This window comes from Mirounga angustirostris, unplaced genomic scaffold, assembly GCF_029215605.1.
Source record: "Mirounga angustirostris isolate CCGP_5_RB_7025 unplaced genomic scaffold, mMirAng1.0.hap1 SCAF_1, whole genome shotgun sequence".
In the NCBI taxonomy this organism is placed as follows: Eukaryota; Metazoa; Chordata; class Mammalia; order Carnivora; family Phocidae; genus Mirounga; species Mirounga angustirostris.
The window spans coordinates 116,864,462-116,874,237 of NW_026991709.1; positions in this window are offsets into that span (position 1 = coordinate 116,864,462).

Below are 9,776 nucleotides of genomic sequence, written 5' to 3' on the forward strand. Positions count from 1 at the left end.
GCTCAAGGTAGAGGAAGTTTCAGTGAAATGATAAATGATTGAAATAAATATGCCACATATTCCTTTCAACAACTCAGATGAAGGCTTGCTTCTCTCTTAAATTATTAATAACCCCATTTAGTACTTTCAAAGTGCTTTGGCATCATTTGATATTTAAGCCTCAGAATTTCCCTAGCAGGTTATAAAATCTCATTTTACAAGGAAAGAAGTGAAAACAAGGTTTTTCAAAGACTTTCTCAGGGACATATGCCTGTGGCAGACTCAGAATTAAAAATCAAAGAATCTAACAGTCCAATGTGTAATTGGCTTTCTCATGTAAGTTTGATATGCAAGGTGTGACACAGCCCATGGAAGCCCTAAGCATTTAAAGTTACATCTTATATGTATACTCAAAATAAAGTCCAGCTAACTTATGAGACTTCTTATATTTGAGAATAAAATGACTTTATATACATTAGAAGAGGGCAAGGAAAGAATACCTTTTACCAGTAATGAACTTAAGTCTACTTGTATACTACTGTAGACTGCATAATAGTTTTGTGTCTCCCCCCACCCAGAACCACCCCCTGAAAATTCATATGTTGAAACCTAATCCTCAATCTGATGGTATTAGAAGGTGGGACCTTTGGGGGGTGATTAAGTCATCAGTGCTCAACCTAACAGGACTAGTGTCCTTACAAAAGAGATCCCAGAGAGCTTCCTTGCCTCTTCTACCAGGTGAGGACATAGCTAGAAGCTGTCTGTGAAACAGGAAGTGGATTCTCATGGGACATCAAATCTGCTGGCACCTTGATTTTCGGCTTCCTAGCCTCAAACTATGAGAAATAAATTTCTGTTGTTTATAGGCCACCCAATCTGTGGTAATTTGTTATAGCTGCCCAAATTGACTAAGACACACACCAAGAGCCTTATCCAATCCTGACATAAAATAAATTAGGTCAAATTACTTTATTATTTTCTTGATGTGCATTGTTATAAGCACTAAAATGGTTCTTTTGATTACTACATATTGGGGAAAAAAAAGGGGGGGGGCAAAATAAAGCCAGATTTCTAAGCAGGAAATGAGTTCATGCTCACCCTTAAAAATGGAAACAAAGAATAGTGATCAAAAGTTCCTTCAGAAGTGTGGTAGTCAGAATCTTCTTCCACCTTCAACCCAAGAAAGTGTTCTGGCAACTTTAATCATATTTCTTTCTGATGAAAGAGAAATTTCACTTCTAATTAGTGGTGTTATTTTTGAGATTAAGTTTATGTGTTTCATGGCCTTTTATCAAAATTCTGACTTAGTAAGATTTGTGTGATAAGAGATCAAAGAGGGGAAAAAGAAGAAAGAGCTCCAACAGAAATACAAAAAGTTCTTAAATTAAATCTATATTTTCACTATCATTATTTTCAAATCCAGAGATGGATAATAAAGGGATTTCCTGTCCCTGTTCTACTACTTTCTAGCTGTAGGACTTTGGACAAGTGCCTTTCCTCTGCACTTAATTTCCTCTTAAAGTAAATGAGCACAATGATAGTACCTACTTCATTGGGAGAATGAGCTGATTTTATGAATTGGTATGGTAATAGTAATGTTAGCTATTATTATTATCTGTAAAAACCATAATGCAATGGGCAAAAATATGAAATGGGCTCATAAGACAAATACTATAAAAGTTGTCTGAACTTCTAGCCTGGGTGGAGTGGTAGTGAGGGTAGAATTGATTTCCAGGACAGCACTGCTGCATCTCCTCACTTTGGGAGTTTAAATTAATATTATTTAGATCTGTTCTCTTGACTTGTTAACAAGCCTCTTGCAGGACCTCTGTCAAATACACTTTGTAAAATGCTAAGGAGCAGATTGTTGAGAGGTGGCAAAGAGCACATATTGGTCCAGTTCTGCCATCTTCAAGGGCAATAATAGTTACTGGAGGCATGGGGGCATGGTTGAATCTGAAGAATGAAGAGGGAGGTGTTCAGCAAGAAACAGACATGTTCCTGAATAGAAATCCACTGGTAATGGAATAAAATTATAAAAAATTATTGAGGAATTATTACTTGTCACAATAAGAAGGCTGCCCAGAAATGTGCTTTCCAGAAAGCTAGAATAGTAGAATTACAACATGCCCTCTGGATTTCTTGCTGATACTTAGGAATTTTTAGGAATAGTACACACCTTGGGAGAATGAGAATTCTGTGAGATGTTTAAATCTTTGTTACCTGGTGATTTAAGGCTGTTGCATATGTACATTTTGTTTGTTAACCACCCCTTCTGCAATAGTTTTATACTAATAAGAATAGGGGTCAAGGGCACCTGGGTGGCTCAGTCAGTTAAGCGTCTGTCTTCAGCTCAGGCCATGATCTCAGGATCCCGGGATCAAGCCCCACACTGGGGGGCGGGGGGGGGGGGTCCCTGCTCAGCGGGGAGCCTGCTTCTCCCTCTCCCTCTGCCACTCCCCCTGCTTGTGATTGCTCTCTCTCTCTCAAATTTAAAAAAAAAAAAAGAATAAGCGTGTAAAGTTATAATCTTGCCAATTTTATATAACAGATATTCCCAAGGTGTAGTGAAGTTGGAATTGGGGGAGGGATAGGAAACTGAGGCCAGGGAAAGCAAGTGCCTGAAACTAGAATAATTAAATGGGGTGACCTTCAGGGAAAAAATGTGCATAGACATAACCATCAGGCCAATTCCGGCTTAAGATATTGTTATGGCCGGGAACACCTAGCACAGGATTTGACCCTTCACCCTCAGGGCACCAAGTGTTCTCAGCGTCCCAAAAGTACCTTGCCTGTTTCCTGTCTGCTTCCCAGCTGGCTCAGCCTCTCCTGACTAATTTGGGCTGAAAGGGGAAGTAAGATGAAAGAAGGGTGAGAGAGAGAAGACAGGGGAAAGACAGAATCTAATGAGGAATACAGAAAGAATGAAGGAAAATTAAAGAGAAAGAAAAGAGAAAGCAAACAAAGGTAGAAAATGAGATAACATATGGGGAAGAAAGAAAAGAAAACCTGAGGATGGGACAAGCATGGAATCACCAAGATGTCTACTAGACAGCTGAGACAGGAGGGTTGAGCTACAACCCAATGCATAAAAGGAGGAAGGGTACGTTGTATCTGGAGGAGCTTCCTCAGGGTAGAGGAGTTAGGGAGATAGGAGAAAAGAAAGGATAGAGGATAAGAAAACCCAATTTGTTATCTCAGATATCTGGATAATAATCATCTTTATGTTTATTGTGTCAACGCTCTTAGTGGCAATGTGGACAGAACCACGTCGAATATTATTTCAAAACAGCAATATACCTTTCCATGAGGCAGAGTGTATGACGGGGAGGGGGGAATCAGATAAATAAAGGAGGAGGAAGGGAGGAGGCCAGTCCTTTGAGACACTGCAGACAGAAGCTGAAGCTGAACCCTTGGGGATGGAAGTGATGCAATGCCTGGGAGAATGAGCAGGATGTTTATTGTCTTTTTGTAGGCTTAAAAAAAGAGAAAGAAAAAATTAAGGCACTGGCTACATGCAACTGTTTCTTAAAGAACAACACATTGGCATCCAATTTATCCATGAATGGGTTAATTAGTAGCACCTCAAGGTTTTGCATGTGTGATATTATTTACCTGTTATTTCACTATGTATTTTATTTTATTTTATTTTATTTTGTTATGTTAATCACCATACATTTACATCATTAGTTTTTGATGCAGTGTTCCATGATTCATTGTTTGCCATGTATTTTTTTTTCCTAAGGATTTATTTATTCATTTGAGAGAGCGAGAATGAGAGAGAGTACATGAGAGTGGGGAGGGTCAGAGGGAGAAGCAGGCTCCTCGCCGAGCAGGGAGCCCGATGCGGGACTCGATCCCGAGACTCCAGGATCACGACCTGAGCCGAAGGCAGTTGCTTAACCAACTGAGCCACCCAGGTGCCCTGCCATGTATTTTTAAATCAGACTTTAGCACTTTTTCATTTGTGTATTAGATCCTTTCACTTTTTGACATGAGGCATTTATTGTTGTATCAATACATCCATCTATCCAAGGCATCTCTTGGATCAGTAGTTCTCAAACTTTAATGAGCATCAGAATCATCTGGAGGACTTGTTAAACACAGATTTCTGGGTCTCACCCCACCAGAGTTTCATATGCAGTGGTCTGGGGTGGAAGAATCTTCATTTCTAACAAGTTTCCAGCTGATGCTAATGCTGCTGGTCCAGACCTTGCTTTGAGAATCACAGTATTTGACAAATAATAGTGTTCCTATTATGTGAAATTACTATTACTGTAGAGATATTGAAATACAAGATTGTATTTCAAGGTTGGAATTTTTAAAGTTTAGAAAACTTTGTCAGAAGCACTACTATACAAAATTATCAATTATATTGTCATATGAATAGTAAAATGAAAGAGTTTTGTGATGTTCTGTAGGGAAAGCTTTTGAATTTGTCACTTTCTCTGATTAGATGACTCATTTGAAGGTCTAGCCTTCCCAGTGCAGTTTCTTCAATTTTAAAACCTCAAACTTAAAAGTTGTGGAGGAAAATTTCTCTTCTTCACAGGATTCCATCTTGGCCCAGAGGGAAGGACACATTCACCAACACTTCTGTCCTTTTGGAATTGTCCTGGCCAGGAAACTTGTGCCCCTCCCTCTACCCTCTTCGGACAGAGCATGATACCTATTAAGCCATATTGGACGCTGAAGGACTATACTCTTAAGAGAGGAGGAGACCACTTTTCTTTCTTTCTCTTACCCCCTGAGCTCTCAGGTGCAAATGAGCCCACCTCCACTTCTGTGGCAATGCAGTAAGCCCTTCTGGGTAGCATCCTTCCATAGGCAGCACTCCCGACTGGAAAAAGTGCCCAGTGTAGGCTTGTCTTTGCAGCTGGCTGGTTCAGTGGACACACAGTCTTATCTGCAGCCTGGACACAGCCCCATTGTGAATGTGCAGATTCTAGATCTAAGAAAATTTCAGATCTAAGCTGCATTCTCCAATATGCTTTAGCAGAAGCACTGCTAAGCCATTATTACAGTTGGTTATATGTTTTTTTAAGTATTTACTTCATCAGTCAGCACCCTGAAGGAGAGGAGGAGAAAGTTTTAGACCCAAAATACCTCTAAAATATGGGCTGGGAAACAAGTATATACATAAGATGGGCACTTGGGCAATATAAGGAAACCTAGGGAGACTGAGAATCTTAGTGTAGGACTTGGTGGCTAGCTTAGGCTGGGGCAGCTCATAATGGCTTATAACATATCCACAGCTGGTACATTAGACACAAGGATGCTCAGAAGCAGAGTTCCAGTTAGAGAGCTCCACCTCACAACAGGTGGTATTCACTATTTGAGGTCCTTTTATCCATTTATTTGAGAGAGAGAGGGTGGGAGCAAGCAGGCAAAGGGAGAGGGAGAGAATCTCAAGCAGTCTCCCCACTGAGCACAGAGCCTGACAGGGGGCTCAATCTCACAAGCCATGAAATCATTACCTGAGCTGAAATCAAGAGTCAGATGCTTTACTGACTGAGCCACCCAGGTGTCTGCCCCTCCCCCTAATTGAGGCCATTTTAGACATTTGTGGAAAGCATGATTATTGCTTTCATGGCATCTTTTTTCTCCATATAGTGCTTATCAGCCAGGTCTGCAAATTAAGTTTCTTATGGGGCACCGGGTACTACTGTGTTCATTCTGTCCTCTAGTTTTTCAGGATCAGGCCTCGGTAGCAGCTCTAGATCAATTGCTCCAAATTCTGACTTCTTTACTTTGTTTTAAACTACATCGAGCCAAATAATTTCTGGGGCTCATGAGGCTACTGCAGAGGGTCTGGAAACACCCCATCGCTACCTCTAAATTGGCTCTGAACTGGGAATGTCTGGAATTCTGCTCATGGGTGGGGATTTCAGAAACTCTAACTATGGTTTTAACCACATAAGGGTAGTGGAATAGAGAAAGAGGAATATCGACCTTCTCCTATAGTGACTATGTCACATTTTTAAGTGGAAGTAGAGGGCAAAACAAAACCAGCCTTATTATGAACCAAAGCCTAAGGAGGAACAATTTTGAGATTTTCACCTAGAACGCTTTCATTAGTAGTTTTGTTTTCTTAGTGACATGTCAAGGAAAGAAAACTCTTTGGAAAAAAGTTTGATCTTGCAATCAGAGCATCAATGAGGAAAAGTGAAAGCAAAATGAAGGTATATATATTGAGCCAGAGGTGAAGTAAGATTTAATTCTCTATAAAAAATGGGACTAGGAGAAAGGGAAATATTTTAGTTGTTACTCAATCAAGGACTTTGGGGAGCTCAAGAGAACATGTAAAATAAGTAAGATGGAGATCGCTTAACTGGATTAACTCAATGAGAGCTCACATAGAGAACACTGTTAAGAGAAACTCTTGGGGTACCTGGTGGCTCGGTTGGTTAAACATCTGACTCTTGGTTTTGGCTCAGGTCATGATCTCAGGGTCATGATCCCAGCGTGTCAGGATTAAGCCCTGCATCAGGATCTGTTCTCAGCAAGGACCCTGCTTGAGATTCTCTGCCTCTCTCTCTGCCCCTCCCCCTGCTCATGCACTATTTCTCTCAAATAAATAAACGAATGAATGAATGAATGAATAGAAACTCTTCCCTTCCCTTTCCTTTTTCACTTCTTCTTCTTATTATTATTTAAAAATTTTTATCATAGAAATTTTCTAACATACACAAGAGAGAATAATATGATGAACCTTCATGTGCTCATCTGTCAGCTCCAACATTATCATCATATGGCCATTCTTGTTTTATTTGTACCTCTCCAATCCTCCCCTGAATCCTAGCACCTGCTGGATTATTTTAAAGTTAGTTTCATACATCATGTGAATTCATCTGTATTACCTTAAAGAAATAAAGATTTAAAAAATAAAATGTAACCACAATATTATTTCACATCTAAAAGTATTAATAACAACTCTTGGACCTAATAAATGATTATAGCAAGGTAGTAGGATATAATATAAATATATAAAAGTCTATTGCTTTTTTATATACAAAGGACAAATGGAATTTGAAATAAAAAGCACAATATCACTCACATTAATATCTAAAGAAATGAAATACTCAGGTATAAATCTAACAAAATATGTATAAGTTCTATATGAGAAAACCTATCAGAAATCTGATGAATAAAATCAAAGAACTAAATAAATGAAGAGATATTCCATGTTCATGGGTAAGAATACTCAATATTGTCAATATTTCAGTTCTTTCCAACTTGGTCTATAGATTGAATATAATCCCAGTCAAAATCCCAGTAAATTATATTATGGATACCGACAAACTAATTCTAAAATTTATAAGGAGAGGGAAAGATTCAGAATAACCAATACTATGTTGAAAGAGAAGAACAAATTTGGAGGACTGACACTACCCAACTTTAAGGCTTATTATAAAGCTACTGTATTAAGACAGAGCGGTATTGGTGAAAAAATAGAAAAATAAATCAATGGTATAGAACAGAGAGCCCAGAAATAAATCCCCATAAGTATAATCAATTGATCTTTGACAAAGGAGCAAAAGCAATACAATGGAGCAAAGATAGTCTCTTCAAAAATGGTGCTGGAAAAAATGGACATCTATATGCAAAAAGGAAAAAAAAAAGAAAAAAAGAATTTAGGCACAGATCTTCCACCATTAACAAAAATTAATCCAAAATGAATCAGAGACCTAAGTGTAAGACACAAAAATATTAAACTCATAGAAGATAACATAGAAGACCTGGAGTCCTTGGGTATATTGATGCTTTTTTAGATACAACACTAAGGCACAATCCATGAAAGAAATAAATGATAATCTCAGTTCCCTTAAAATTAAAATCTGCCCTGTGAAAGACAATGTCAAAATAATAAGAAGACAAGCCGCAGACTGGGAGAAAATATTTGCAAAAGACACATATGATAAAGAACTGTTATCTAAAATATACAAAGAAGTCTTAAATTCAACAATAAAAAAATGAACAACCCAACTGAAAAAAAAAATGAGCGCAAGATTTGAACAGACACCACATCAAAGAAGAGATACCAATGGGAAATAAGCATATGGAAAGATGCTAACATCATATGTCATCAGGGAAATACAAATTAAAACAACAATGAGATACCACTATACATCTAGTAGAATGGCCAAAATCTGGAACACTGACAACATCAAATGCTGGTAAGGATGTAGAGCAACAGGAATTCTCATTCATTGCTGATGGAAATGCAAAATGGTATGGCTACTTTGGAAGACAGGTTGACAATGTTTTACAAAATTAAAACTACTCTTTTCATATGATCCAGGAATTGGAGTTGAAAACTATGTCCACACAAAAACCTGTGCATGGATGCTTATAGAAGCTTTATTCATAATTGCCTAAATTTGGAAGAAACTATGATGTTCTTCAGTAAGTGAATGGACAAATAAACTGTGGTACATCCAGACGATGAAATATTATTCAGTACTAAAAATAAATGAGCTATCAAACAATGAAAAGACATGGAAAACATTAAATACATGTTACTAAGTGAAAGAAAATAATATGAAAAGGCTACATACTGTATGATTCTAACTATATGACAATCTGGAAAAAGCGAAACTATGAAGATATAAAGATTAGTTGTTGCCAGGGTTGGGTGGAGGGAGTGAGAAGATGAATTTGCAGACACAGAGGTTTTTTAGGGCAGTGAAAATATTCTATGTGATATTATAATAATGGGTATATGTCATACATTTTTCCAAACCCATAGAATATACACCACCACAAGTGAAGCTTGTGGACTTTGGGCGATTATGATGTGTCAAAGTAGGTTCATTCTTGGTAAAAAGTGTACCATTCTCATGAGTGATGCTCATGAGGAGACTATGCATATGTGTAGGCAAGGGGTATGAGGGAAATCTCTGTATCTTCCTCTTAATTTTCTTGTAAACCTAAAACTACTCCCCAAATTATCTTTAAAAATATTAATAATAACTCCTTCATATTATATATGTGCATATATATATAAATTTTGTGGAAATGCTGCACTGGTACTTTCAGAAAAAATTGGACAACATATGATAAAAGGACTGGAAGATTAGCAGAGAATACATTAAACATTGTTTGATAAGTTTGAAGGTGACACAATCATTTTAGTTGGGAAACCTCCTATGGCTATGGTTTGGGGGAAGATGTCCAGGCAATTCATAGGGTTAGGACTCTGAACAAGGGTTTAGGGAAGATAAGGCACCATAAAAGGAACCCAGTAGTTTAAAAGAGATAATTTTCAGGCCAGGGTTGGCTGCTAGGCTGATGGAAGGTAACTTATTGGTAGAATTTTCCAACTTCGAATGAAGAAGGTGACTGGATATGTTTGAACAGTGAACACATTTCATTGATCCAGAACTCATTGATTTCATATGGGGGACCCTAGAATAATTGTCTTGTCTTAAAGGAAGAAGAGGTCAAGAACTCTAATCCAGCTACCAGTGCTACCCAGGAGGAAAAAAATGCAAAGCTCTGCTGATCTTGTAGGATTCATGGAAGAACAGAAGAGAATGGAACATTAGGGGATTATCAAACTGCTGTAAGAAAAGATGTTCTTAAGGAAGAATAGTTCTACCACTGATTATGTGGGAAAAATGTACTCAAGGATTGGAAAGTCCAAAAGCCAAGGAAAGGCAAGGTTTCAGGGAAAAGCACATTTAAAAAAAGCATGATGCAGCAATCAGAAATAAAAAATTCATTTGAAAAAAATTTTATTGTGGAAATTTTCATCTCACACAAAAGTGGAGAGAATAATACAATATTCCCACTAT